The sequence below is a fragment of the Crinia signifera genome, chromosome 9 (genome assembly GCF_055691185.1).
Source record: "Crinia signifera chromosome 9, ASM5569118v1, whole genome shotgun sequence".
Taxonomy (NCBI): Eukaryota; Metazoa; Chordata; class Amphibia; order Anura; family Myobatrachidae; genus Crinia; species Crinia signifera.
The window spans coordinates 151,312,608-151,337,928 of record NC_139225.1 but is presented as its reverse complement, the minus strand read 5'-3'; the positions used below and the strand labels follow the sequence as shown (position 1 = coordinate 151,337,928).

The following is a 25,321-nucleotide window of genomic DNA, read 5'->3' as shown; positions in this document are numbered from 1 at the left end:
TTTCTTCCGTCTCCTAGGTCAGTGTTTTCATAAAAAATCGGGCTGAAACCTCCCTTTCCCTGACCGGGAATCGAACCCGGGCCGCGGCGGTGAGAGCGCCGAATCCTAACAACTAGACCACCAGGGAGTGAGCTACCAGGAAATTATTTGACAAGAAAAGATAGAATGATTTGTTGTGCATAGCAGTATTCAAGTCATATTGACTACACAATGCTTCTCGGAAGTGTAAGTTTTCTTCCGTCTCCTAGGTCAGTGTTTTCATCAAAAATCGTGCTAGAATCTCCCTTTCCCTGACCGGGAATCGAACACGGGCCGCGTCGGTGAGAGCGCCGAATCATAACCACTAGACCACCAGGGAGTGATGGAGTCATTGCACACTCCATTGGGAAAAGGGAAATTCTCTGAATAAAGTGCAAAGCAATGTGATGGGAGTGAGTTACCAGGAAATTATTTGACAAGAAAAGATAGAATGATTTGTTGTGCATAGCAGTCTTCAAGTCATATTGAATACACAATGCTTCTCGGAAGTGTAAGTTTTCTTCCGTCTCCTAGGTCAGTGTTTTCATAAAAAATCGTGCTGAAACCTCCCTTTCCCTGACCGGGAATCGAACCCGGGCCGCGGCGGTGAGAGCGCCGAATCCTAACCACTAGACCACCAAGGAGTGATGGATTTTAGAGCACACTCCATTAGGAAAAAGGAAATTCTCTGAATAAAGTGCAAAGCAATGTGATGGGAGTGAGCTACCAGGAAATTATTTGACAAGAAAAGATAGGATGATTTGTTGTGCATAGCAGTCTTCATATTGAATACACAATGCTTCTCGGAAGTGTAAGTTTTCTTCCGTCTCCTAGGTCAGTGTTTTCATAAAAAATCGTGCTGAAACCTCCCTTTCCCTGACCGGGAATCGAACCCAGGCCACGGCGGTGAGAGCGCCGAATCCTAACCACTAGACCACCAGGGAGTGATGGAGTCATTGCACACTCCATTGGGAAAAGGGAAATTCTCTGAATAAAGTGCAAAGCAATGTGATGGGAGTGAGTTACCAGGAATTTATTTGACAAGAAAAGATAGGATGATTTGTTGTGCATAGCAGTCTTCAAGTCATATTTAACACACAATGCTTCACGGAAGTTTACGTTTTCTTCCGTCTCCTAGGTCAGTGTTTTCATAAAAAATCATGCTAGAATCTCCCTTTCCCTGACTGGGAATCGAACCCGGGCCGCGGTGGTGAGAGCGCCGAATCCTAACCACTAGACCACCAGGGAGCGATGGAGTCATTGCACACTCCATTGGGAAAAGGGAAATTCTCTGAATAAAGTGCAAAGCAATGTGATGGGAGTGAGTTACCAGGAAATTATTTGACAAGAAAAGATAGAATGATTTGTTGTGCATAGCAGTCTTCAAGTCATATTGAATACACAATGCTTCTCGGAAGTGTAAGTTTTCTTCCGTCTCCTAGGTCAGTGTTTTCATAAAAAATCGTGCTGAAACCTCCCTTTCCCTGACCGGGAATCGAACCCGGGCCGCGGCGGTGAGAGCGCCGAATCCTAACCACTAGACCACCAGGGAGTGATGGAGTCATTGCACACTCCATTGGGAAAAGGGAAATTCTCTGAATAAAGTGCAAAGCAATGTGATGGGAGTGAGCTACCAGGAAATTATTTGACAAGAAAAGATAGAATGATTTGTTGTGCATAGCAGTCTTCAAGTCATATTGAATACACAATGCTTCTCGGAAGTTTATGTTTTCTTCCGTCTCCTAGGTCAGTGTTTTCATAAAAAATCGTGCTGAAACCTGACCGGGAATCGAACCCGGGCCGCAGCGATGAGAGCGCCGAATCCTAACCACTAGACCACCAGGGAGTGATGGAGTCATTGCACACTCCATTGGGAAAAGGGAAATTCTCTGAATAAAGTGCAAAGCAATGTGTTGGGAGTGAGCTACCAGGAATTTATTTGACAAGAAAAGATAGGATGATTTGTTGTGCATAGCATTCTTCAAGTCATATTTAACACACAATGCTTCATGAAAGTGTACGTTTTCTTCCGTCTCCTAGGTCAGTGTTTTCATAAAAAATCGTGCTGAAACCTCCCTTTCCCTGACCGGGAATCGAACCCGGGCCGCGGCGGTGAGAGCGCCGAATCCTAACCACTAGACCACCAGGGAGTGATGGAGTCATTGCACACTCCATTGGGAAAAGGGAAATTCTCTGAATAAAGTGCAAAGCAATGTGATGGGAGTGATTTACCAGGAATTTATTTGACAAGAAAAGATAGGATGATTTGTTGTGCATAGCATTCTTCAAGTCATATTTAACACACAATGCTTCACGGAAGTTTACGTTTTCTTCCGTCTCCTAGGTCAGTGTTTTCATAAAAAATCGTGCTAGAATCTCCCTTTCCTTGACCGGGAATCGAACCCGGGCCGCGGCGGTGAGAGCGCCGAATCCTAACCACTAGACCACCAGGGAGCGATGGAGTCATTGCACACTCCATTGGGAAAAGGGAAACTCTCTGAATAAAGTGCAAAGCAATGTGATGGGAGTGAGTTACCAGGAATTTATTTCACAAGAAAAGATAGGATGATTTGTTGTGCACAGTCTTCAAGTCATATTGAATACACAATGCTTCTCGAAAGTGTACGTTTTCTTCCGTCTCCTAGGTCAGTGTTTTCATAAAAAATCGTGCTGAAACCTCCCTTTCCCTGACCGGGAATCGAACACGGCCGCGGCGGTGAGAGCGCCGAATCCTAACCACTAGACCACCAGGGAGTGATGGAGTCATTGCACACTCCATTGGGAAATCGGAAATTCTCTGAATAAAGTGCAAAGCAATGTGATGGGAGTGAGTTACCAGGAATTTATTTGACAAGAAAAGATAGGATGATTTGTTGTGCATTACAGTCTTCAAGTCATATTTAACACACAATGCTTCTCGGAAGTTTACGTTTTCTTCCATCTCCTAGGTCAGTGTTTTCATAAAAAATCGTGCTAGAATCTCCCTTTCCCTGACCGGCAATGGAACCCGGGCCGCGGCGGTGAGAGCGCCGAATCCTAACCACTAGACCACCAGGGAGTGATGGAGTCGGAGCACACTCCATTAGGAAAAAGGAAATTCTCTGAATAAAGTGCAAAGCAATGTGATGGGAGTGAGCTACCAGGAAATTATTTGACAAGAAAAGATAGGATGATTTGTTGTGCATAGCAGTCTTCAAGTCATATTGAACACACAATACTTCTCGAAAGTGTACGTTTTCTTCCGTCTCCTAGGTCAGTGTTTTCATAAAAAATCGGGCTGAAACCTCCCTTTCCCTGACCGGGAATCGAACCCGGGCCGCGGCGGTGAGAGCGCCGAATCCTAACAACTAGACCACCAGGGAGTGAGCTACCAGGAAATTATTTGACAAGAAAAGATAGAATGATTTGTTGTGCATAGCAGTATTCAAGTCATATTGACTACACAATGCTTCTCGGAAGTGTAAGTTTTCTTCTGTCTCCTAGGTCAGTGTTTTCATCAAAAATCGTGCTAGAATCTCCCTTTCCCTGACCGGGAATCGAACACGGGCCGCGTCGGTGAGAGCGCCGAATCATAACCACTAGACCACCAGGGAGTGATGGAGTCATTGCACACTCCATTGGGAAAAGGGAAATTCTCTGAATAAAGTGCAAAGCAATGTGATGGGAGTGAGTTACCAGGAAATTATTTGACAAGAAAAGATAGAATGATTTGTTGTGCATAGCAGTCTTCAAGTCATATTGAATACACAATGCTTCTCGGAAGTGTAAGTTTTCTTCCGTCTCCTAGGTCAGTGTTTTCATAAAAAATCGTGCTGAAACCTCCCTTTCCCTGACCGGGAATCGAACCCGGGCCGCGGCGGTGAGAGCGCCGAATCCTAACCACTAGACCACCAAGGAGTGATGGATTTTAGAGCACACTCCATTAGGAAAAAGGAAATTCTCTGAATAAAGTGCAAAGCAATGTGATGGGAGTGAGCTACCAGGAAATTATTTGACAAGAAAAGATAGGATGATTTGTTGTGCATAGCAGTCTTCATATTGAATACACAATGCTTCTCGGAAGTGTAAGTTTTCTTCCGTCTCCTAGGTCAGTGTTTTCATAAAAAATCGTGCTGAAACCTCCCTTTCCCTGACCGGGAATCGAACCCAGGCCACGGCGGTGAGAGCGCCGAATCCTAACCACTAGACCACCAGGGAGTGATGGAGTCATTGCACACTCCATTGGGAAAAGGGAAATTATCTGAATAAAGTGCAAAGCAATGTGATGGGAGTGAGTTACCAGGAATTTATTTGACAAGAAAAGATAGGATGATTTGTTGTGCATAGCAGTCTTCAAGTCATATTGAATACACAATGCTTCTCGGAAGTGTAAGTTTTCTTCCGTCTCCTAGGTCAGTGTTTTCATAAAAAATCGTGCTGAAAACTCCCTTTCCCTGACCGGGAATCAAACCCGGGCCGCGGCGGTGAGAGCGCCGAATCCTAACCACTAGACCACCAGGGAGCGATGAAGTCATTGCACACTCCATTGGGAAAAGGGAAATTCTCTGAATAAAGTGCAAAGCAATGTGATGGGAGTGAGCTACCAGGAATTTATTTGACAAGAAAAGATAGAATGATTTGTTGTGCATAGCAGTCTTCAAGTCATATTTAACACACAATGCTTCTCGAAAGTTTACGTTTTCTTCCGTCTCCTAGGTCAGTGTTTTCATAAAAAATCGTGCTAGAATCTCCCTTTACCTGACCAGGAATCGAACCCGGGCCGCGGCAGGGAGAGCGCCAAATCCTAACCACTAGACCACCAAGGAGTGATGGATTTTAGAGCACACTCCATTAGGAAAAAGGAAATTCTCTGAATAAAGTGCAAAGCAATGTGATGGGAGTGAGCTACCAGGAAATTATTTGACAAGAAAAGATAGGATGATTTGTTGTGCATAGCAGTCTTCAAGTCATATTGAATACACAATGCTTCTCGGAAGTGTAAGTTTTCTTCCGTCTCCTAGGTCAGTGTTTTCATAAAAAATCGTGCTGAAAACTCCCTTTCCCTGACCGGGAATCAAACCCGGGCCGCGGCGGTGAGAGCGCCGAATCCTAACCACTAGACCACCAGGGAGCGATGAAGTCATTGCACACTCCATTGGGAAAAGGGAAATTCTCTGAATAAAGTGCAAAGCAATGTGATGGGAGTGAGCTACCAGGAATTTATTTGACAAGAAAAGATAGAATGATTTGTTGTGCATAGCAGTCTTCAAGTCATATTTAACACACAATGCTTCTCGAAAGTTTACGTTTTCTTCCGTCTCCTAGGTCAGTGTTTTCATAAAAAATCGTGCTAGAATCTCCCTTTACCTGACAAGGAATCGAACCCGGGTCACGGCGGTGAGAGCACCGAATCCTAACCACTAGACCACCAAGGAGTGATGGATTTTAGAGCACACTCCATTAGGAAAAATGAAATTCTCTGAATAAAGTGCAAAGCAATGTGATGGGAGTGAGCTACCAGGAAATTATTTGACAAGAAAAGATAGGATGATTTGTTGTGCATAGCAGTCTTCAAGTCATATTGAATACACAATGCTTCTCGGAAGTTTACGTTTTCTTCCGTCTCCTAGGTCAGTGTTTTCATAAAAAATCGTGCTGAAAACTCCCTTTCCCTGACCGGGAATCGAACCCGGGCCGCGGCGGTGAGAGCGCCGAAACCTAACCACTAGACCACCAGGGAGCGATGGAGTCATTGCACACTCCATTGGGAAAAGGGAAATTCTCTGAATAAAGTGCAAAGCAATGTGATGGGAGTGAGTTACCAGGAATTTATTTCACAAGAAAAGATAGGATGATTTGTTGTGCACAGTCTTCAAGTCATATTGAATACACAATGCTTCTCGAAAGTGTACGTTTTCTTCCGTCTCCTAGGTCAGTGTTTTCATAAAAAATCGTGCTGAAACCTCCCTTTCCCTGACCGGGAATCGAACACGGCCGCGGCGGTGAGAGCGCCGAATCCTAACCACTAGACCACCAGGGAGTGATGGAGTCATTGCACACTCCATTGGGAAATCGGAAATTCTCTGAATAAAGTGCAAAGCAATGTGATGGGAGTGAGTTACCAGGAATTTATTTGACAAGAAAAGATAGGATGATTTGTTGTGCATTACAGTCTTCAAGTCATATTTAACACACAATGCTTCTCGGAAGTTTACGTTTTCTTCCATCTCCTAGGTCAGTGTTTTCATAAAAAATCGTGCTAGAATCTCCCTTTCCCTGACCGGCAATGGAACCCGGGCCGCGGCGGTGAGAGCGCCGAATCCTAACCACTAGACCACCAGGGAGTGATGAAGTCGGAGCACACTCCATTAGGAAAAGGGAAATTCTCTGAATAAAGTGCAAAGCAATGTGATGGGAGTGATTTACCAGGAATTTATTTGACAAGAAAAGATAGGATGATTTGTTGTGCATAGCATTCTTCAAGTCATATTTAACACACAATGCTTCACGGAAGTTTACGTTTTCTTCCGTCTCCTAGGTCAGTGTTTTCATAAAAAATCGTGCAAGAACCTCCCTTTCCCTGACCGGGAATCGAACCCGGGCCGCGGCGGTGAGAGCGCCGAAACCTAACCACTAGACCACCAGGGAGCGATGGAGTCATTGCACACTCCATTGGGAAAAGGGAAATTCTCTGAATAAAGTGCAAAGCAATGTGATGGGAGTGAGTTACCAGGAATTTATTTCACAAGAAAAGATAGGATGATTTGTTGTGCACAGTCTTCAAGTCATATTGAATACACAATGCTTCTCGAAAGTGTACGTTTTCTTCCGTCTCCTAGGTCAGTGTTTTCATAAAAAATCGTGCTGAAACCTCCCTTTCCCTGACCGGGAATCGAACACGGCCGCGGCGGTGAGAGCGCCGAATCCTAACCACTAGACCACCAGGGAGTGATGGAGTCATTGCACACTCCATTGGGAAATCGGAAATTCTCTGAATAAAGTGCAAAGCAATGTGATGGGAGTGAGTTACCAGGAATTTATTTGACAAGAAAAGATAGGATGATTTGTTGTGCATTACAGTCTTCAAGTCATATTTAACACACAATGCTTCTCGGAAGTTTACGTTTTCTTCCATCTCCTAGGTCAGTGTTTTCATAAAAAATCGTGCTAGAATCTCCCTTTCCCTGACCGGCAATGGAACCCGGGCTGCGGCGGTGAGAGCGCCGAATCCTAACCACTAGACCACCAGGGAGTGATGGAGTCGGAGCACACTCCATTAGGAAAAAGGAAATTCTCTGAATAAAGTGCAAAGCAATGTGATGGGAGTGAGCTACCAGGAAATTATTTGACAAGAAAAGATAGGATGATTTGTTGTGCATAGCAGTCTTCAAGTCATATTGAACACACAATACTTCTCGAAAGTGTACGTTTTCTTCCGTCTCCTAGGTCAGTGTTTTCATAAAAAATCGGGCTGAAACCTCCCTTTCCCTGACCGGGAATCGAACCCGGGCCGCGGCGGTGAGAGCGCCGAATCCTAACAACTAGACCACCAGGGAGTGAGCTACCAGGAAATTATTTGACAAGAAAAGATAGAATGATTTGTTGTGCATAGCAGTATTCAAGTCATATTGACTACACAATGCTTCTCGGAAGTGTAAGTTTTCTTCCGTCTCCTAGGTCAGTGTTTTCATCAAAAATCGTGCTAGAATCTCCCTTTCCCTGACCGGGAATCGAACACGGGCCGCGTCGGTGAGAGCGCCGAATCATAACCACTAGACCACCAGGGAGTGATGGAGTCATTGCACACTCCATTGGGAAAAGGGAAATTCTCTGAATAAAGTGCAAAGCAATGTGATGGGAGTGAGTTACCAGGAAATTATTTGACAAGAAAAGATAGAATGATTTGTTGTGCATAGCAGTCTTCAAGTCATATTGAATACACAATGCTTCTCGGAAGTGTAAGTTTTCTTCCGTCTCCTAGGTCAGTGTTTTCATAAAAAATCGTGCTGAAACCTCCCTTTCCCTGACCGGGAATCGAACCCGGGCCGCGGCGGTGAGAGCGCCGAATCCTAACCACTAGACCACCAAGGAGTGATGGATTTTAGAGCACACTCCATTAGGAAAAAGGAAATTCTCTGAATAAAGTGCAAAGCAATGTGATGGGAGTGAGCTACCAGGAAATTATTTGACAAGAAAAGATAGGATGATTTGTTGTGCATAGCAGTCTTCATATTGAATACACAATGCTTCTCGGAAGTGTAAGTTTTCTTCCGTCTCCTAGGTCAGTGTTTTCATAAAAAATCGTGCTGAAACCTCCCTTTCCCTGACCGGGAATCGAACCCAGGCCACGGCGGTGAGAGCGCCGAATCCTAACCACTAGACCACCAGGGAGTGATGGAGTCATTGCACACTCCATTGGGAAAAGGGAAATTCTCTGAATAAAGTGCAAAGCAATGTGATGGGAGTGAGTTACCAGGAATTTATTTGACAAGAAAAGATAGGATGATTTGTTGTGCATAGCAGTCTTCAAGTCATATTTAACACACAATGCTTCACGGAAGTTTACGTTTTCTTCCGTCTCCTAGGTCAGTGTTTTCATAAAAAATCATGCTAGAATCTCCCTTTCCCTGACTGGGAATCGAACCCGGGCCGCGGTGGTGAGAGCGCCGAATCCTAACCACTAGACCACCAGGGAGCGATGGAGTCATTGCACACTCCATTGGGAAAAGGGAAATTCTCTGAATAAAGTGCAAAGCAATGTGATGGGAGTGAGTTACCAGGAAATTATTTGACAAGAAAAGATAGAATGATTTGTTGTGCATAGCAGTCTTCAAGTCATATTGAATACACAATGCTTCTCGGAAGTGTAAGTTTTCTTCCGTCTCCTAGGTCAGTGTTTTCATAAAAAATCGTGCTGAAACCTCCCTTTCCCTGACCGGGAATCGAACCCGGGCCGCGGCGGTGAGAGCGCCGAATCCTAACCACTAGACCACCAGGGAGTGATGGAGTCATTGCACACTCCATTGGGAAAAGGGAAATTCTCTGAATAAAGTGCAAAGCAATGTGATGGGAGTGAGCTACCAGGAAATTATTTGACAAGAAAAGATAGAATGATTTGTTGTGCATAGCAGTCTTCAAGTCATATTGAATACACAATGCTTCTCGGAAGTTTATGTTTTCTTCCGTCTCCTAGGTCAGTGTTTTCATAAAAAATCGTGCTGAAACCTGACCGGGAATCGAACCCGGGCCGCAGCGATGAGAGCGCCGAATCCTAACCACTAGACCACCAGGGAGTGATGGAGTCATTGCACACTCCATTGGGAAAAGGGAAATTCTCTGAATAAAGTGCAAAGCAATGTGTTGGGAGTGAGCTACCAGGAATTTATTTGACAAGAAAAGATAGGATGATTTGTTGTGCATAGCATTCTTCAAGTCATATTTAACACACAATGCTTCATGAAAGTGTACGTTTTCTTCCGTCTCCTAGGTCAGTGTTTTCATAAAAAATCGTGCTGAAACCTCCCTTTCCCTGACCGGGAATCGAACCCGGGCCGCGGCGGTGAGAGCGCCGAATCCTAACCACTAGACCACCAGGGAGTGATGGAGTCATTGCACACTCCATTGGGAAAAGGGAAATTCTCTGAATAAAGTGCAAAGCAATGTGATGGGAGTGATTTACCAGGAATTTATTTGACAAGAAAAGATAGGATGATTTGTTGTGCATAGCATTCTTCAAGTCATATTTAACACACAATGCTTCACGGAAGTTTACGTTTTCTTCCGTCTCCTAGGTCAGTGTTTTCATAAAAAATCGTGCTAGAATCTCCCTTTCCTTGACCGGGAATCGAACCCGGGCCGCGGCGGTGAGAGCGCCGAATCCTAACCACTAGACCACCAGGGAGCGATGGAGTCATTGCACACTCCATTGGGAAAAGGGAAACTCTCTGAATAAAGTGCAAAGCAATGTGATGGGAGTGAGTTACCAGGAATTTATTTCACAAGAAAAGATAGGATGATTTGTTGTGCACAGTCTTCAAGTCATATTGAATACACAATGCTTCTCGAAAGTGTACGTTTTCTTCCGTCTCCTAGGTCAGTGTTTTCATAAAAAATCGTGCTGAAACCTCCCTTTCCCTGACCGGGAATCGAACCCGGGCAGCGGCGGCGAGAGCGCCGAATCCTAACCACTAGACCACCAGGGAGTGATGGAGTCATTGCACACTCCATTGGGAAAAGGGAAATTCTCTGAATAAAGTGCAAAGCAATGTGATGGGAGTGAGTTACCAGGAATTTATTTCACAAGAAAAGATAGGATGATTTGTTGTGCACAGTCTTCAAGTCATATTGAATACACAATGCTTCTCGAAAGTGTACGTTTTCTTCCGTCTCCTAGGTCAGTGTTTTCATAAAAAATCGTGCTGAAACCTCCCTTTCCCTGACCGGGAATCGAACCCGGGCCGCGGCGGTGAGAGCGCCGAATCCTAACCACTAGACCACCAGGGAGTGATGGAGTCATTGCACACTCCATTGGGAAAAGGGAAATTCTCTGAATAAAGTGCAAAGCAATGTGATGGGAGTGAGTTACCAGGAATTTATTTGACAAGAAAAGATAGGATGATTTGTTGTGCACAGTCTTCAAGTCATATTGAATACACAAAGCTTCTCGAAAGTGTACGTTTGCTTCCGTCTCCTAGGTCAGTGTTTTCATAAAAAATCGTGCTGAAACCTCCCTTTCCCTGACCGGGAATCGAACACGGCCGCGGCGGTGAGAGCGCCGAATCCTAACCACTAGACCACCAGGGAGTGATGGAGTCATTGCACACTCCATTGGGAAATCGGAAATTCTCTGAATAAAGTGCAAAGCAATGTGATGGGAGTGAGTTACCAGGAATTTATTTGACAAGAAAAGATAGGATGATTTGTTGTGCATTACAGTCTTCAAGTCATATTTAACACACAATGCTTCTCGGAAGTTTACGTTTTCTTCCGTCTCCTAGGTCAGTGTTTTCATAAAAAATCGTGCTAGAATCTCCCTTTCCCTGACCGGCAATGGAACCCGGGTCGCGGCGGTGAGAGCGCCGAATCCTAACCACTAGACCACCAGGGAGTGATGGAGTCGGAGCACACTCCATTAGGAAAAAGGAAATTCTCTGAATAAAGTGCAAAGCAATGTAATGGGAGTGAGCTACCAGGAAATTATTTGACAAGAAAAGATACGATGATTTGTTGTGCATTGCAGTCTTCAAGTCATATTGAACACACAATACTTGTCGAAAGTGTACGTTTTCTTCCGTCTCCTAGGTCAGTGTTTTCATAAAAAATCGGGCTGAAACATCCCTTTCCCTGACCGGGAATCGAACCCGGGCCGCGGCGGTGAGAGCGCCGAATCCTAACAACTAGACCACCAGGGAGTGAGCTACCAGGAAATTATTTGACAAGAAAAGATAGAATGATTTGTTGTGCATAGCAGTCTTCAAGTCATATTGACTACACAATGCTTCTCGAAAGTTTACGTTTTCTTCCGTCTCCTAGGTCAGTGTTTTCATAAAAAATCGTGCTAGAATCTCCCTTTACCTGACAAGGAATCGAACCCGGGTCACGGCGGTGAGAGCACCGAATCCTAACCACTAGACCACCAAGGAGTGATGGATTTTAGAGCACACTCCATTAGGAAAAATGAAATTCTCTGAATAAAGTGCAAAGCAATGTGATGGGAGTGAGCTACCAGGAAATTATTTGACAAGAAAAGATAGGATGATTTGTTGTGCATAGCAGTCTTCAAGTCATATTGAATACACAATGCTTCTCGGAAGTGTACGTTTTCTTCCGTCTCCTAGGTCAGTGTTTTCATAAAAAATCGTGCTGAAACCTACCTTTCCCTGACCGGGAATCGAACCCTGGCCGCGGCGGTGAGAGCGCCGAATCCTAACCACTAGACCACCAGGGAGCGATGGAGTCATTGCACACTCCATTGGGAAAAGGGAAATTCTCTGAATAAAGTGCAAAGCAATGTGATGGGAGTGAGTTACCAGGAATTAATTTGACAAGAAAAGATAGGATGATTTGTTGTGCATAGCAGTCTTCAAGTCATATTTAACACACAATGCTTCTCGGAAGTTTACGTTTTCTTCCGTCTCCTAGGTCAGTCAGTAGGATGATTTGTTGTGCATAGCAGTCTTCAAGTCATATTGAATACACAATGCTTATCGGAAGTGTACGTTTTCTTCCGTCTCCTAGGTCAGTGTTTTCATAAAAAATCGTGCTGAAACCTACCTTTCCCTGACCGGGAATCGAACCCTGGCCGCGGCGGTGAGAGCGCCGAATCCTAACCACTAGACCACCAGGGAGTGATGGAGTCATTGCACACTCCATTGGGAAAAGGGAAATTCTCTGAATAAAGTGCAAAGCAATGTGATGGGAGTGAGTTACCAGGAATTTATTTGACAAGAAAAGATAGGATGATTTGTTGTGCATAGCAGTCTTCAAGTCATATTTAACACACAATGCTTCTCGGAAGTTTACGTTTTCTTCCGTCTCCTAGGTCAGTCAGTAGGATGATTTGTTGTGCATAGCAGTCTTCAAGTCATATTGAATACACAATGCTTCTCGGAAGTGTACGTTTTCTTCCGTCTCCTAGGTCAGTGTTTTCATAAAAAATCGTGCTGAAACCTCCCTTTCCCTGACCGGGAATCGAACCTGGGCCGTGGCGGTGAGAGCACCAAATCCTAACCACTAGAGCACCAGGGAGTGATGGAGTCATTGCACACTCCATTGGGAAAAAGGAAATTCTCTGAATAAAGTGCAAAGCAATGTGATGGGAGTGAGCTACCAGGAAATTATTTGACAAGAAAAGATAGGATGATTTGTTGTGCATAGCAGTCTTCAAGTCATATTTAACACACAATGCTTCTCGGAAGTTTACGTTTTCTTCCGTCTCCTAGGTCAGTTTTTTCATAAAAAATCGTGCTGAAACCTCCCATTCCCTGACCGGGAATCGAACCCGGGCCGCGGCGGTGAGAGCGCCAAATCCTAACCACTAGACCACCAGGGAGTGATGGAGTCATTGCACACTCCATTGGGAAAAGGGAAATTCTCTGAATAAAGTGCAAAGCAATGTGATGGGAGTGAGCTACCAGGAAATTATTTGACAAGAAAAGATAGGATGATTTGTTGTGCATAGCAGTCCTTAAGTCATATTTAACACACAATGCTTCTCGGAAGTTTACGTTTTCTTCCGTCTCCTAGGTCAGTGTTTTCATAAAAAATCGTGCTAGAATCTCCCTTTACCTGACCAGGAATCGAACCCGGGCCGCGGCAGGGAGAGCGCCAAATCCTAACCACTAGACCACCAAGGAGTGATGGATTTTAGAGCACACTCCATTAGGAAAAAGGAAATTCTCTGAATAAAGTGCAAAGCAATGTGATGGGAGTGAGCTACCAGGAAATTATTTGACAAGAAAAGATAGGATGATTTGTTGTGCATAGCAGTCTTCAAGTCATATTGAATACACAATGCTTCTCGGAAGTGTAAGTTTTCTTCCGTCTCCTAGGTCAGTGTTTTCATAAAAAATCGTGCTGAAAACTCCCTTTTCCTGACCGGGAATCAAACCCGGGCCGCGGCGGTGAGAGCGCCGAATCCTAACCACTAGACCACCAGGGAGCGATGAAGTCATTGCACACTCCATTGGGAAAAGGGAAATTCTCTGAATAAAGTGCAAAGCAATGTGATGGGAGTGAGCTACCAGGAATTTATTTGACAAGAAAAGATAGAATGATTTGTTGTGCATAGCAGTCTTCAAGTCATATTTAACACACAATGCTTCTCGAAAGTTTACGTTTTCTTCCGTCTCCTAGGTCAGTGTTTTCATAAAAAATCGTGCTAGAATCTCCCTTTACCTGACAAGGAATCGAACCCGGGTCACGGCGGTGAGAGCACCGAATCCTAACCACTAGACCACCAAGGAGTGATGGATTTTAGAGCACACTCCATTAGGAAAAATGAAATTCTCTGAATAAAGTGCAAAGCAATGTGATGGGAGTGAGCTACCAGGAAATTATTTGACAAGAAAAGATAGGATGATTTGTTGTGCATAGCAGTCTTCAAGTCATATTGAATACACAATGCTTCTCGGAAGTTTACGTTTTCTTCCGTCTCCTAGGTCAGTGTTTTCATAAAAAATCGTGCTGAAAACTCCCTTTCCCTGACCGGGAATCGAACCCGGGCCGCGGCGGTGAGAGCGCCGAAACCTAACCACTAGACCACCAGGGAGCGATGGAGTCATTGCACACTCCATTGGGAAAAGGGAAATTCTCTGAATAAAGTGCAAAGCAATGTGATGGGAGTGAGTTACCAGGAATTTATTTCACAAGAAAAGATAGGATGATTTGTTGTGCACAGTCTTCAAGTCATATTGAATACACAATGCTTCTCGAAAGTGTACGTTTTCTTCCGTCTCCTAGGTCAGTGTTTTCATAAAAAATCGTGCTGAAACCTCCCTTTTCCTGACCGGGAATCGAACACGGCCGCGGCGGTGAGAGCGCCGAATCCTAACCACTAGACCACCAGGGAGTGATGGAGTCATTGCACACTCCATTGGGAAATCGGAAATTCTCTGAATAAAGTGCAAAGCAATGTGATGGGAGTGAGTTACCAGGAATTTATTTGACAAGAAAAGATAGGATGATTTGTTGTGCATTACAGTCTTCAAGTCATATTTAACACACAATGCTTCTCGGAAGTTTACGTTTTTTTCCATCTCCTAGGTCAGTGTTTTCATAAAAAATCGTGCTAGAATCTCCCTTTCCCTGACCGGCAATGGAACCCGGGCCGCGGCGGTGAGAGCGCCGAATCCTAACCACTAGACCACCAGGGAGTGATGGAGTCGGAGCACACTCCATTAGGAAAAGGGAAATTCTCTGAATAAAGTGCAAAGCAATGTGATGGGAGTGATTTACCAGGAATTTATTTGACAAGAAAAGATAGGATGATTTGTTGTGCATAGCATTCTTCAAGTCATATTTAACACACAATGCTTCACGGAAGTTTACGTTTTCTTCCGTCTCCTAGGTCAGTGTTTTCATAAAAAATCGTGCTAGAATCTCCCTTTCCCTGACCGGGAATCGAACCCGGGCCGCGGCGGTGAGAGCGCCGAAACCTAACCACTAGACCACCAGGGAGCGATGGAGTCATTGCACACTCCATTGGGAAAAGGGAAATTCTCTGAATAAAGTGCAAAGCAATGTGATGGGAGTGAGTTACCAGGAATTTATTTCACAAGAAAAGATAGGATGATTTGTTGTGCACAGTCTTCAAGTCATATTGAATACACAATGCTTCTCGAAAGTGTACGTTTTCTTCCGTCTCCTAGGTCAGTGTTTTCATAAAAAATCGTGCTGAAACCTCCCTTTCCCTGACCGGGAATCGAACACGGCCGCGGCGGTGAGAGCGCCGAATCCTAACCACTAGACCACCAGGGAGTGATGGAGTCATTGCACACTCCATTGGGAAATCGGAAATTCTCTGAATAAAGTGCAAAGCAATGTGATGGGAGTGAGTTACCAGGAATTTATTTGACAAGAAAAGATAGGATGATTTGTTGTGCATTACAGTCTTCAAGTCATATTTAACACACAATGCTTCTCGGAAGTTTACGTTTTCTTCCATCTCCTAGGTCAGTGTTTTCATAAAAAATCGTGCTAGAATCTCCCTTTCCCTGACCGGCAATGGAACCCGGGCCGCGGCGGTGAGAGCGCCGAATCCTAACCACTAGACCACCAGGGAGTGATGGAGTCGGAGCACACTCCATTAGGAAAAAGGAAATTCTCTGAATAAAGTGCAAAGCAATGTGATGGGAGTGAGCTACCAGGAAATTATTTGACAAGAAAAGATAGGATGATTTGTTGTGCATAGCAGTCTTCAAGTCATATTGAACACACAATACTTCTCGAAAGTGTACGTTTTCTTCCGTCTCCTAGGTCAGTGTTTTCATAAAAAATCGGGCTGAAACCTCCCTTTCCCTGACCGGGAATCGAACCCGGGCCGCGGCGGTGAGAGCGCCGAATCCTAACAACTAGACCACCAGGGAGTGAGCTACCAGGAAATTATTTGACAAGAAAAGATAGAATGATTTGTTGTGCATAGCAGTATTCAAGTCATATTGACTACACAATGCTTCTCGGAAGTGTAAGTTTTCTTCCGTCTCCTAGGTCAGTGTTTTCATCAAAAATCGTGCTAGAATCTCCCTTTCCCTGACCGGGAATCGAACACGGGCCGCGGCGGTGAGAGCGCCGAATCATAACCACTAGACCACCAGGGAGTGATGGAGTCATTGCACACTCCATTGGGAAAAGGGAAATTCTCTGAATAAAGTGCAAAGCAATGTGATGGGAGTGAGTTACCAGGAAATTATTTGACAAGAAAAGATAGAATGATTTGTTGTGCATAGCAGTCTTCAAGTCATATTGAATACACAATGCTTCTCGGAAGTGTAAGTTTTCTTCCGTCTCCTAGGTCAGTGTTTTCATAAAAAATCGTGCTGAAACCTCCCTTTCCCTGACCGGGAATCGAACCCGGGCCGCGGCGGTGAGAGCGCCGAATCCTAACCACTAGACCACCAAGGAGTGATGGATTTTAGAGCACACTCCATTAGGAAAAAGGAAATTCTCTGAATAAAGTGCAAAGCAATGTGATGGGAGTGAGCTACCAGGAAATTATTTGACAAGAAAAGATAGGATGATTTGTTGTGCATAGCAGTCTTCATATTGAATACACAATGCTTCTCGGAAGTGTAAGTTTTCTTCCGTCTCCTAGGTCAGTGTTTTCATAAAAAATCGTGCTGAAACCTCCCTTTCCCTGACCGGGAATCGAACCCAGGCCACGGCGGTGAGAGCGCCGAATCCTAACCACTAGACCACCAGGGAGTGATGGAGTCATTGCACACTCCATTGGGAAAAGGGAAATTCTCTGAATAAAGTGCAAAGCAATGTGATGGGAGTGAGTTACCAGGAATTTATTTGACAAGAAAAGATAGGATGATTTGTTGTGCATAGCAGTCTTCAAGTCATATTTAACACACAATGCTTCACGGAAGTTTACGTTTTCTTCCGTCTCCTAGGTCAGTGTTTTCATAAAAAATCATGCTAGAATCTCCCTTTCCCTGACTGGGAATCGAACCCGGGCCGCGGTGGTGAGAGCGCCGAATCCTAACCACTAGACCACCAGGGAGCGATGGAGTCATTGCACACTCCATTGGGAAAAGGGAAATTCTCTGAATAAAGTGCAAAGCAATGTGATGGGAGTGAGTTACCAGGAAATTATTTGACAAGAAAAGATAGAATGATTTGTTGTGCATAGCAGTCTTCAAGTCATATTGAATACACAATGCTTCTCGGAAGTGTAAGTTTTCTTCCGTCTCCTAGGTCAGTGTTTTCATAAAAAATCGTGCTGAAACCTCCCTTTCCCTGACCGGGAATCGAACCCGGGCCGCGGCGGTGAGAGCGCCGAATCCTAACCACTAGACCACCAGGGAGTGATGGAGTCATTGCACACTCCATTGGGAAAAGGGAAATTCTCTGAATAAAGTGCAAAGCAATGTGATGGGAGTGAGCTACCAGGAAATTATTTGACAAGAAAAGATAGAATGATTTGTTGTGCATAGCAGTCTTCAAGTCATATTGAATACACAATGCTTCTCGGAAGTTTATGTTTTCTTCCGTCTCCTAGGTCAGTGTTTTCATAAAAAATCGTGCTGAAACCTGACCGGGAATCGAACCCGGGCCGCAGCGATGAGAGCGCCGAATCCTAACCACTAGACCACCAGGGAGTGATGGAGTCATTGCACACTCCATTGGGAAAAGGGAAATTCTCTGAATAAAGTGCAAAGCAATGTGTTGGGAGTGAGCTACCAGGAATTTATTTGACAAGAAAAGATAGGATGATTTGTTGTGCATAGCATTCTTCAAGTCATATTTAACACACAATGCTTCATGAAAGTGTACGTTTTCTTCCGTCTCCTAGGTCAGTGTTTTCATAAAAAATCGTGCTGAAACCTCCCTTTCCCTGACCGGGAATCGAACCCGGGCCGCGGCGGTGAGAGCGCCGAATCCTAACCACTAGACCACCAGGGAGTGATGGAGTCATTGCACACTCCATTGGGAAAAGGGAAATTCTCTGAATAAAGTGCAAAGCAATGTGATGGGAGTGATTTACCAGGAATTTATTTGACAAGAAAAGATAGGATGATTTGTTGTGCATAGCATTCTTCAAGTCATATTTAACACACAATGCTTCACGGAAGTTTACGTTTTCTTCCGTCTCCTAGGTCAGTGTTTTCATAAAAAATCGTGCTAGAATCTCCCTTTCCCTGACCGGGAATCGAACCCGGGCCGCGGCGGTGAGAGCGCCGAAACCTAACCACTAGACCACCAGGGAGCGATGGAGTCATTGCACACTCCATTGGGAAAAGGGAAATTCTCTGAATAAAGTGCAAAGCAATGTGATGGGAGTGAGTTACCAGGAATTTATTTCACAAGAAAAGATAGGATGATTTGTTGTGCATAGCATTCTTCAAGTCATATTTAACACACAATGCTTCACGGAAGTTTACGTTTTCTTCCGTCTCCTAGGTCAGTGTTTTCATAAAAAATCGTGCTAGAATCTCCCTTTCCCTGACCGGGAATCGAACCCGGGCCGCGGCGGTGAGAGCGCCGAAACCTAACCACTAGACCACCAGGGAGCGATGGAGTCATTGCACACTCCATTGGGAAAAGGGAAATTCTCTGAATAAAGTGCAAAGCAATGTGATGGGAGTGAGTTACCAGGAATTTATTTCACAAGAAAAGATAGGATGATTTGTTGTGCACAGTCTTCAAGTCATATTGAATACACAATGCTTCTCGAAAGTGTAAGTTTTCTTCCGTCTCCTAGGTCAGTGTTTTCATAAAAAATCGTGCTGAAACCTCCCTTTCCCTGACCGGGAATCGAACACGGCCGCGGCGGTGAGAGCGCCGAATCCTAACCACTAGACCACCAGGGAGTGATGGAGTCATTGCACACTCCATTGGGAAATCGGAAATTCTCTGAATAAAGTGCAAAGCAATGTGATGGGAGTGAGTTACCAGGAATTTATTTGACAAGAAAAGATAGGATGATTTGTTGTGCATTACAGTCTTCAAGTCATATTTAACACACAATGCTTCTCGGAAGTTTACGTTTTCTTCCATCTCCTAGGTCAGTGTTTTCATAAAAAATCGTGCTAGAATCTCCCTTTCCCTGACCGGCAATGGAACCCGGGCCGCGGCGGTGAGAGCGCCGAATCCTAACCACTAGACCACCAGGGAGTGATGGAGTCGGAGCACACTCCATTAGGAAAAAGGAAATTCTCTGAATAAAGTGCAAAGCAATGTGATGGGAGTGAGCTACCAGGAAATTATTTGACAAGAAAAGATAGGATGATTTGTTGTGCATAGCAGTCTTCAAGTCATATTGAACACACAATACTTCTCGAAAGTGTACGTTTTCTTCCGTCTCCTAGGTCAGTGTTTTCATAAAAAATCGGGCTGAAACCTCCCTTTCCCTGACCGGGAATCGAACCCGGGCCGCGGCGGTGAGAGCGCCGAATCCTAACAACTAGACCACCAGGGAGTGAGCTACCAGGAAATTATTTGACAAGAAAAGATAGAATGATTTGTTGTGCATAGCAGTATTCAAGTCATATTGACTACACAATGCTTCTCGGAAGTGTAAGTTTTCTTCCGTCTCCTAGGTCAGTGTTTTCATCAAAAATCGTGCTAGAATCTCCCTTTCCCTGACCGGGAATCGAACACGGGCCGCGGCGGTGAGAGCGCCGAATCATAACCACTAGACCACCAGGGAGTGATGGAGTCATTGCACACTCCATTGGGAAAAGAGAAATTCTCTGAATAAAGTGCAAAGCAATGTGATGGGAGTGAGTTACCAGGAAATTATTTGACAAGAAAAGATAGAATGATTTGTTGTGCATAGCAGTCTTCAAGTCATATTGAATACACAATGCTTCTCGGAAGTGTAAGTTTTCTTCCGTCTCCTAGGTCAGTGTTTTCATAAAAAATCGTGCTGAAACCTCCCTTTCCCTGACCGGGAATCGAACCCGGGCCGCGGCGGTGAGAGCGCCGAATCCTAACCACTAGACCACCAAGGAGTGATGGATTTTAGAGCACACTCCATTAGGAAAAAGGAAATTCTCTGAATAAAGTGCAAAGCAATGTGATGGGAGTGAGCTACCAGGAAATTATTTGACAAGAAAAGATAGGATGATTTGTTGTGCATAGCAGTCTTCATATTGAATACACAATGCTTCTCGGAAGTGTAAGTTTTCTTCCGTCTCCTAGGTCAGTGTTTTCATAAAAAATCGTGCTGAAACCTCCCTTTCCCTGACCGGGAATCGAACCCAGGCCACGGCGGTGAGAGCGCCGAATCCTAACCACTAGACCACCAGGGAGTGATGGAGTCATTGCACACTCCATTGGGAAAAGGGAAATTCTCTGAATAAAGTGCAAAGCAATGTGATGGGAGTGAGTTACCAGGAATTTATTTGACAAGAAAAGATAGGATGATTTGTTGTGCATAGCAGTCTTCAAGTCATATTTAACACACAATGCTTCACGGAAGTTTACGTTTTCTTCCGTCTCCTAGGTCAGTGTTTTCATAAAAAATCATGCTAGAATCTCCCTTTCCCTGACTGGGAATCGAACCCGGGCCGCGGTGGTGAGAGCGCCGAATCCTAACCACTAGACCACCAGGGAGCGATGGAGTCATTGCACACTCCATTGGGAAAAGGGAAATTCTCTGAATAAAGTGCAAAGCAATGTGATGGGAGTGAGTTACCAGGAAATTATTTGACAAGAAAAGATAGAATGATTTGTTGTGCATAGCAGTCTTCAAGTCATATTGAATACACAATGCTTCTCGGAAGTGTAAGTTTTCTTCCGTCTCCTAGGTCAGTGTTTTCATAAAAAATCGTGCTGAAACCTCCCTTTCCCTGACCGGGAATCGAACCCGGGCCGCGGCGGTGAGAGCGCCGAATCCTAACCACTAGACCACCAGGGAGTGATGGAGTCATTGCACACTCCATTGGGAAAAGGGAAATTCTCTGAATAAAGTGCAAAGCAATGTGATGGGAGTGAGCTACCAGGAAATTATTTGACAAGAAAAGATAGAATGATTTGTTGTGCATAGCAGTCTTCAAGTCATATTGAATACACAATGCTTCTCGGAAGTTTATGTTTTCTTCCGTCTCCTAGGTCAGTGTTTTCATAAAAAATCGTGCTGAAACCTGACCGGGAATCGAACCCGGGCCGCAGCGATGAGAGCGCCGAATCCTAACCACTAGACCACCAGGGAGTGATGGAGTCATTGCACACTCCATTGGGAAAAGGGAAATTCTCTGAATAAAGTGCAAAGCAATGTGTTGGGAGTGAGCTACCAGGAATTTATTTGACAAGAAAAGATAGGATGATTTGTTGTGCATAGCATTCTTCAAGTCATATTTAACACACAATGCTTCATGAAAGTGTACGTTTTCTTCCGTCTCCTAGGTCAGTGTTTTCATAAAAAATCGTGCTGAAACCTCCCTTTCCCTGACCGGGAATCGAACCCGGGCCGCGGCGGTGAGAGCGCCGAATCCTAACCACTAGACCACCAGGGAGTGATGGAGTCATTGCACACTCCATTGGGAAAAGGGAAATTCTCTGAATAAAGTGCAAATCAATGTGATGGGAGTGAGCTACCAGGAATTTATTTGACAAGAAAAGATAGGATGATTTGTTGTGCATAGCAGTCTTCAAGTCATATTTAACACACAATGCTTCTCGGAAGTTTACGTTTTCTTCCGTCTCCTAGGTCAGTGTTTTCATAAAAAATCATGGGGTGGTGGGAAAGGGAGGTCATGTTTGCCGAGACCAATAACATCTATACAGATCATGTGGTATTATATCTTAGATATATAGATGACATCCTATTAATATGGGATGGAGACCAAAAAAAACTGGAGACATTTATTGATATCTTGAACCACAATTCCTTGGATCTCAAATTAACAGGCAACAGTAGCAAAGAAACAGTAAATTTCCTGGATCTGTGCATAAGAATCGAGGACAACGGCCACATATCTACGGATAATTACCGTAAGGAAACTGCTACAAATAGCCTTCTTCACGCAACCAGCTCTCATCATCCGGCCACTATTAAAGCGATACCTAAAGGCGAAATCCTTAGAACTAAGAGAAATTGTTCACAGACCACCGACTTTGCTATAAGAGAACAACAACTTTGTGAGAGACTCCACCAAAGAGGCTATAGCAAGAGATCAGTAAAGAAAGCCAAGAAAGAAGTAAGAGAACGCCCTCGAGAATCACTTTTGGTCCCAAAAGTTAGAACCAAAAAAGAAGAACCAGTAAGGTTCATTGGGACTTTTAGCAATAAGTGGCGTGAAATAAATGAAATCTTACAAAAACATTGGTCAGTTCTCCACACGGATATTGATTTAATGGACATCCTCCCCAAAAAGGTCCAAATCAGCTGGAGACGTTCAAACAATTTGAAGGATGTCTTGGTCCAGAGCCATCTGTCCAAAATTCAGAAACCTCTCATCTCCAAGAAGGGATCCTACTGCTGTCGCCAATGCAAAGCATGCCCCTTTATGGTACCCACAACGAGTTACCATGATAGATATGGTAAAAAATGGAATATAAATGATTATATTAACTGCACTACGGAGGGAGTAGTGTATCATTTAAAATGCCCATGTAACCATATCTATATTGGGAAGACAAAAAGGAAACTTAAAGTAAGAATCCTGGAACATGTCAACAGTATAAAGAGAGCAAAACAAGACAAAATCAACTTTAAAAACCTCACCCCAATAGCTTCCCACTTCCTATCACATCATGGAGGAAACCCCCTGGGATTGCAAGCATTTGGGATGAGACACATTCGGTTAAACATCAGAGGAGGGGATGTAGACAAGAAATTGTTACAATTCGAGACACAAATGATCTTCATGATGGATAGTGTATATCCAAAAGGTCTCAATGAGAATAATAGCTATATACATTTTCTCTGAAATATCTTTAGTCTACATCCCCACAAAATATATGCCCTCTTCTTCTCTTCCATGTTCCTTCCTTTTTTACCCTCCAATTTCCCTTCATGACCAACACTGCTCTCCTCATCCTAATCTCCAAAAACTTTGAGCACAGATGTAAACATAATATATAAATACCATATCATGAACCAAAGATATGCCTAAGGGATTACTACATTTAATGCACATCAGATTAATCATAGGAGTACGATAAAACATATTAGAAAAATTCTGATTAAATAAAGAGATATTAAAATATCCAGAAATAATCTATGTATGGTATATCCAATAATTCTATAAAATGACATAGATGTAAATATGATATATCAAGACTATATTATGAACCCAAAATATGCCTAATGTACATTAGATTAAGAAGGATAAAGTATATCAGACAAATTCTGATTAAATAAAGGGATATTAAAATATTCAGAAATAATCTATGTATGGTATATTTAATAATCCCATAAAATGACACAGATGTAAACATGATATATCAGGACCACATCATGAACCAAAGATATACCTAATGGATCATCACATCCAAAGTATAACAAATTAATTATAAGAGAATGATAAAACATATCAGACAAATTCTGATTAAATGAAGGGTTATTAAAATATTCAGAAATAATCTATGTATGGTATATCCAATAATTTTACAATATGATAAATTAATGATAATACTCACAACACTTTCTCACTAATATTTTTTCTTCATATTTCATCACATTTAATAAAGATGATCCTCTGCACAATCACAAGGGTTTTCTATTCACAAAGGTTTATCCCGTCTTTGCACATCACTGTTTTACTAATTTTTCCACAACTATCATCTTAACTAATTGAGATATTAAAATATGAAATTATACAACAAGAATTTATTTAATATAGTACAATTATCACCATTTGAAATATGTCCCACGTATTACACTACACTTGCTATTTTTTATTAAATATTCACAACTTTTACTCTGGAATATTCACTACACAAAATATTTATTTAATTTCATTAATTTCTTGACCTATGTGCAACGCTTTAATATATATAATTTATTTAAATATCTGATTCCCAATCATGCAAGCACTTATATAAAAAATAATATGGATTATCAGTGCATGATATATTTAATTATAAATTCTCTTTTCCCTTTCTCTTTTTGTTTATAATTTACAAGAATTTTGTCTGATATCAGAAACAATCAGTGATTATCCAATGTATTTCCCAGATTTAGGTATACACAGCTCGGTCTATTATAAAGAAACAGGGACTACCGGTACCCTGTATAAGGCACAATTTGATTTCGTGAAGAAATAGTGGATGAGGAAAGCACGTGAACTAAGAGATAGCCTGTAATTGGTGGCAGTGCATTTAAATACCATCCAAACAGGATGATCGGGTTCTGCCTTGAAAAAACTGTCATAGTGAAACGCGCGTCGGCGTTCACATGTCCTAAATGTTAGGTCCAGAATAATTTTGTTTATTGTGATGCTAAAACTGTCATAGACTGTAATTTGCGGAGTGACAGTGCAGCGTTAATACGCGACTGTACTCGCTCCATTAGCTGCCAGAGTAAAGCCGAAGCAGCGGCTGGCTTGCCCGTTAAAACTGTGATACACAGCATACGGACACAGTGACAGAGCAGCACTAGCACGCGAGTGCACCCGCTCTGTCGGCTGTACTCATATAGCTGGAACAGTGGCTGCTCTATTTGTTTGATATCACCATATGTGTGCGCAGCACCAGTGTAACCTTGCTGTACCCATATAGCTGGAATAGTGGCTGCTTAATTTGCCTAATATCACCATATGTGTGCGCAGCACCAGTGCAATCTTAACACACAATTGCACTCGCTCTGCCGGCTGTATTAATACAGCAGGAGTAGCGATTGATTTATCCGCAAGAACCTCATTCTATATCTGCACAGCCAGTGTAATACTAATGTACTAACTGCAACTGCTCTGCCAGGCTGTATAAATACAGTAGGAATAGCGACTGATTTATCTACAATAACCGCTATATATGTATGCAGAATTAATACAAACCTAATGTACATCTGTGCTTGCTCTGCTAGCTGTATCGACACAGCAGGAGTATCGACATACTTATATGTGCACATATATTTAAAAATTTAAAAAAATAAAAATCAAATTGTACAAATGTTTTCTAGTGAATAAAACCATAAAAGAATGACTGCGTATAA

At 43.3% G+C, this 25,321-nt stretch overlaps 42 non-coding genes across 42 annotated transcripts; all 42 read right to left on the bottom strand.

The window, feature by feature from the left end:
- Positions 1 to 55: 55 nt before the first annotated feature.
- TRNAE-CUC (transfer RNA glutamic acid (anticodon CUC)) lies at positions 56 to 127 on the bottom strand. Its single transcript has one exon. It is a non-coding gene; the product is annotated as a tRNA-Glu (tRNA).
- Positions 128 to 590: 463 nt separating this feature from the next.
- On the bottom strand, positions 591 to 662 carry TRNAE-CUC (transfer RNA glutamic acid (anticodon CUC)). Its single transcript has one exon. It is a non-coding gene; the product is annotated as a tRNA-Glu (tRNA).
- A 228-nt stretch (positions 663 to 890) lies between these two features.
- TRNAE-CUC (transfer RNA glutamic acid (anticodon CUC)) lies at positions 891 to 962 on the bottom strand. The gene has a single exon. It is a non-coding gene; the product is annotated as a tRNA-Glu (tRNA).
- A 536-nt stretch (positions 963 to 1,498) lies between these two features.
- TRNAE-CUC (transfer RNA glutamic acid (anticodon CUC)) lies at positions 1,499 to 1,570 on the bottom strand. Its single transcript has one exon. It is a non-coding gene; the product is annotated as a tRNA-Glu (tRNA).
- A 526-nt stretch (positions 1,571 to 2,096) lies between these two features.
- On the bottom strand, positions 2,097 to 2,168 carry TRNAE-CUC (transfer RNA glutamic acid (anticodon CUC)). The gene has a single exon. It is a non-coding gene; the product is annotated as a tRNA-Glu (tRNA).
- Positions 2,169 to 2,400: 232 nt separating this feature from the next.
- On the bottom strand, positions 2,401 to 2,472 carry TRNAE-CUC (transfer RNA glutamic acid (anticodon CUC)). Its single transcript has one exon. It is a non-coding gene; the product is annotated as a tRNA-Glu (tRNA).
- Positions 2,473 to 3,308: 836 nt separating this feature from the next.
- TRNAE-CUC (transfer RNA glutamic acid (anticodon CUC)) lies at positions 3,309 to 3,380 on the bottom strand. The gene has a single exon. It is a non-coding gene; the product is annotated as a tRNA-Glu (tRNA).
- Positions 3,381 to 3,843: 463 nt separating this feature from the next.
- On the bottom strand, positions 3,844 to 3,915 carry TRNAE-CUC (transfer RNA glutamic acid (anticodon CUC)). Its single transcript has one exon. It is a non-coding gene; the product is annotated as a tRNA-Glu (tRNA).
- Positions 3,916 to 4,143: 228 nt separating this feature from the next.
- On the bottom strand, positions 4,144 to 4,215 carry TRNAE-CUC (transfer RNA glutamic acid (anticodon CUC)). Its single transcript has one exon. It is a non-coding gene; the product is annotated as a tRNA-Glu (tRNA).
- Positions 4,216 to 4,447: 232 nt separating this feature from the next.
- TRNAE-CUC (transfer RNA glutamic acid (anticodon CUC)) lies at positions 4,448 to 4,519 on the bottom strand. Its single transcript has one exon. It is a non-coding gene; the product is annotated as a tRNA-Glu (tRNA).
- Positions 4,520 to 5,056: 537 nt separating this feature from the next.
- Positions 5,057 to 5,128, bottom strand: TRNAE-CUC (transfer RNA glutamic acid (anticodon CUC)). The gene has a single exon. It is a non-coding gene; the product is annotated as a tRNA-Glu (tRNA).
- A 537-nt stretch (positions 5,129 to 5,665) lies between these two features.
- TRNAE-CUC (transfer RNA glutamic acid (anticodon CUC)) lies at positions 5,666 to 5,737 on the bottom strand. Its single transcript has one exon. It is a non-coding gene; the product is annotated as a tRNA-Glu (tRNA).
- An 836-nt stretch (positions 5,738 to 6,573) lies between these two features.
- TRNAE-CUC (transfer RNA glutamic acid (anticodon CUC)) lies at positions 6,574 to 6,645 on the bottom strand. The gene has a single exon. It is a non-coding gene; the product is annotated as a tRNA-Glu (tRNA).
- An 836-nt stretch (positions 6,646 to 7,481) lies between these two features.
- On the bottom strand, positions 7,482 to 7,553 carry TRNAE-CUC (transfer RNA glutamic acid (anticodon CUC)). The gene has a single exon. It is a non-coding gene; the product is annotated as a tRNA-Glu (tRNA).
- A 463-nt stretch (positions 7,554 to 8,016) lies between these two features.
- Positions 8,017 to 8,088, bottom strand: TRNAE-CUC (transfer RNA glutamic acid (anticodon CUC)). The gene has a single exon. It is a non-coding gene; the product is annotated as a tRNA-Glu (tRNA).
- A 228-nt stretch (positions 8,089 to 8,316) lies between these two features.
- Positions 8,317 to 8,388, bottom strand: TRNAE-CUC (transfer RNA glutamic acid (anticodon CUC)). The gene has a single exon. It is a non-coding gene; the product is annotated as a tRNA-Glu (tRNA).
- A 536-nt stretch (positions 8,389 to 8,924) lies between these two features.
- TRNAE-CUC (transfer RNA glutamic acid (anticodon CUC)) lies at positions 8,925 to 8,996 on the bottom strand. The gene has a single exon. It is a non-coding gene; the product is annotated as a tRNA-Glu (tRNA).
- Positions 8,997 to 9,522: 526 nt separating this feature from the next.
- Positions 9,523 to 9,594, bottom strand: TRNAE-CUC (transfer RNA glutamic acid (anticodon CUC)). Its single transcript has one exon. It is a non-coding gene; the product is annotated as a tRNA-Glu (tRNA).
- A 232-nt stretch (positions 9,595 to 9,826) lies between these two features.
- On the bottom strand, positions 9,827 to 9,898 carry TRNAE-CUC (transfer RNA glutamic acid (anticodon CUC)). Its single transcript has one exon. It is a non-coding gene; the product is annotated as a tRNA-Glu (tRNA).
- A 229-nt stretch (positions 9,899 to 10,127) lies between these two features.
- TRNAE-CUC (transfer RNA glutamic acid (anticodon CUC)) lies at positions 10,128 to 10,199 on the bottom strand. The gene has a single exon. It is a non-coding gene; the product is annotated as a tRNA-Glu (tRNA).
- Positions 10,200 to 10,428: 229 nt separating this feature from the next.
- TRNAE-CUC (transfer RNA glutamic acid (anticodon CUC)) lies at positions 10,429 to 10,500 on the bottom strand. Its single transcript has one exon. It is a non-coding gene; the product is annotated as a tRNA-Glu (tRNA).
- An 836-nt stretch (positions 10,501 to 11,336) lies between these two features.
- Positions 11,337 to 11,408, bottom strand: TRNAE-CUC (transfer RNA glutamic acid (anticodon CUC)). The gene has a single exon. It is a non-coding gene; the product is annotated as a tRNA-Glu (tRNA).
- Positions 11,409 to 11,872: 464 nt separating this feature from the next.
- On the bottom strand, positions 11,873 to 11,944 carry TRNAE-CUC (transfer RNA glutamic acid (anticodon CUC)). The gene has a single exon. It is a non-coding gene; the product is annotated as a tRNA-Glu (tRNA).
- A 328-nt stretch (positions 11,945 to 12,272) lies between these two features.
- TRNAE-CUC (transfer RNA glutamic acid (anticodon CUC)) lies at positions 12,273 to 12,344 on the bottom strand. The gene has a single exon. It is a non-coding gene; the product is annotated as a tRNA-Glu (tRNA).
- Positions 12,345 to 12,976: 632 nt separating this feature from the next.
- On the bottom strand, positions 12,977 to 13,048 carry TRNAE-CUC (transfer RNA glutamic acid (anticodon CUC)). The gene has a single exon. It is a non-coding gene; the product is annotated as a tRNA-Glu (tRNA).
- A 537-nt stretch (positions 13,049 to 13,585) lies between these two features.
- TRNAE-CUC (transfer RNA glutamic acid (anticodon CUC)) lies at positions 13,586 to 13,657 on the bottom strand. The gene has a single exon. It is a non-coding gene; the product is annotated as a tRNA-Glu (tRNA).
- A 537-nt stretch (positions 13,658 to 14,194) lies between these two features.
- On the bottom strand, positions 14,195 to 14,266 carry TRNAE-CUC (transfer RNA glutamic acid (anticodon CUC)). The gene has a single exon. It is a non-coding gene; the product is annotated as a tRNA-Glu (tRNA).
- An 836-nt stretch (positions 14,267 to 15,102) lies between these two features.
- TRNAE-CUC (transfer RNA glutamic acid (anticodon CUC)) lies at positions 15,103 to 15,174 on the bottom strand. Its single transcript has one exon. It is a non-coding gene; the product is annotated as a tRNA-Glu (tRNA).
- Positions 15,175 to 16,010: 836 nt separating this feature from the next.
- Positions 16,011 to 16,082, bottom strand: TRNAE-CUC (transfer RNA glutamic acid (anticodon CUC)). Its single transcript has one exon. It is a non-coding gene; the product is annotated as a tRNA-Glu (tRNA).
- Positions 16,083 to 16,241: 159 nt separating this feature from the next.
- On the bottom strand, positions 16,242 to 16,313 carry TRNAE-CUC (transfer RNA glutamic acid (anticodon CUC)). Its single transcript has one exon. It is a non-coding gene; the product is annotated as a tRNA-Glu (tRNA).
- A 232-nt stretch (positions 16,314 to 16,545) lies between these two features.
- TRNAE-CUC (transfer RNA glutamic acid (anticodon CUC)) lies at positions 16,546 to 16,617 on the bottom strand. Its single transcript has one exon. It is a non-coding gene; the product is annotated as a tRNA-Glu (tRNA).
- A 228-nt stretch (positions 16,618 to 16,845) lies between these two features.
- TRNAE-CUC (transfer RNA glutamic acid (anticodon CUC)) lies at positions 16,846 to 16,917 on the bottom strand. Its single transcript has one exon. It is a non-coding gene; the product is annotated as a tRNA-Glu (tRNA).
- A 536-nt stretch (positions 16,918 to 17,453) lies between these two features.
- On the bottom strand, positions 17,454 to 17,525 carry TRNAE-CUC (transfer RNA glutamic acid (anticodon CUC)). The gene has a single exon. It is a non-coding gene; the product is annotated as a tRNA-Glu (tRNA).
- A 526-nt stretch (positions 17,526 to 18,051) lies between these two features.
- Positions 18,052 to 18,123, bottom strand: TRNAE-CUC (transfer RNA glutamic acid (anticodon CUC)). The gene has a single exon. It is a non-coding gene; the product is annotated as a tRNA-Glu (tRNA).
- Positions 18,124 to 18,355: 232 nt separating this feature from the next.
- Positions 18,356 to 18,427, bottom strand: TRNAE-CUC (transfer RNA glutamic acid (anticodon CUC)). The gene has a single exon. It is a non-coding gene; the product is annotated as a tRNA-Glu (tRNA).
- A 232-nt stretch (positions 18,428 to 18,659) lies between these two features.
- On the bottom strand, positions 18,660 to 18,731 carry TRNAE-CUC (transfer RNA glutamic acid (anticodon CUC)). Its single transcript has one exon. It is a non-coding gene; the product is annotated as a tRNA-Glu (tRNA).
- An 836-nt stretch (positions 18,732 to 19,567) lies between these two features.
- On the bottom strand, positions 19,568 to 19,639 carry TRNAE-CUC (transfer RNA glutamic acid (anticodon CUC)). Its single transcript has one exon. It is a non-coding gene; the product is annotated as a tRNA-Glu (tRNA).
- Positions 19,640 to 19,798: 159 nt separating this feature from the next.
- Positions 19,799 to 19,870, bottom strand: TRNAE-CUC (transfer RNA glutamic acid (anticodon CUC)). The gene has a single exon. It is a non-coding gene; the product is annotated as a tRNA-Glu (tRNA).
- A 232-nt stretch (positions 19,871 to 20,102) lies between these two features.
- On the bottom strand, positions 20,103 to 20,174 carry TRNAE-CUC (transfer RNA glutamic acid (anticodon CUC)). The gene has a single exon. It is a non-coding gene; the product is annotated as a tRNA-Glu (tRNA).
- Positions 20,175 to 20,402: 228 nt separating this feature from the next.
- TRNAE-CUC (transfer RNA glutamic acid (anticodon CUC)) lies at positions 20,403 to 20,474 on the bottom strand. The gene has a single exon. It is a non-coding gene; the product is annotated as a tRNA-Glu (tRNA).
- Positions 20,475 to 21,010: 536 nt separating this feature from the next.
- TRNAE-CUC (transfer RNA glutamic acid (anticodon CUC)) lies at positions 21,011 to 21,082 on the bottom strand. The gene has a single exon. It is a non-coding gene; the product is annotated as a tRNA-Glu (tRNA).
- Positions 21,083 to 21,608: 526 nt separating this feature from the next.
- On the bottom strand, positions 21,609 to 21,680 carry TRNAE-CUC (transfer RNA glutamic acid (anticodon CUC)). Its single transcript has one exon. It is a non-coding gene; the product is annotated as a tRNA-Glu (tRNA).
- Positions 21,681 to 25,321: the final 3,641 nt, after the last annotated feature.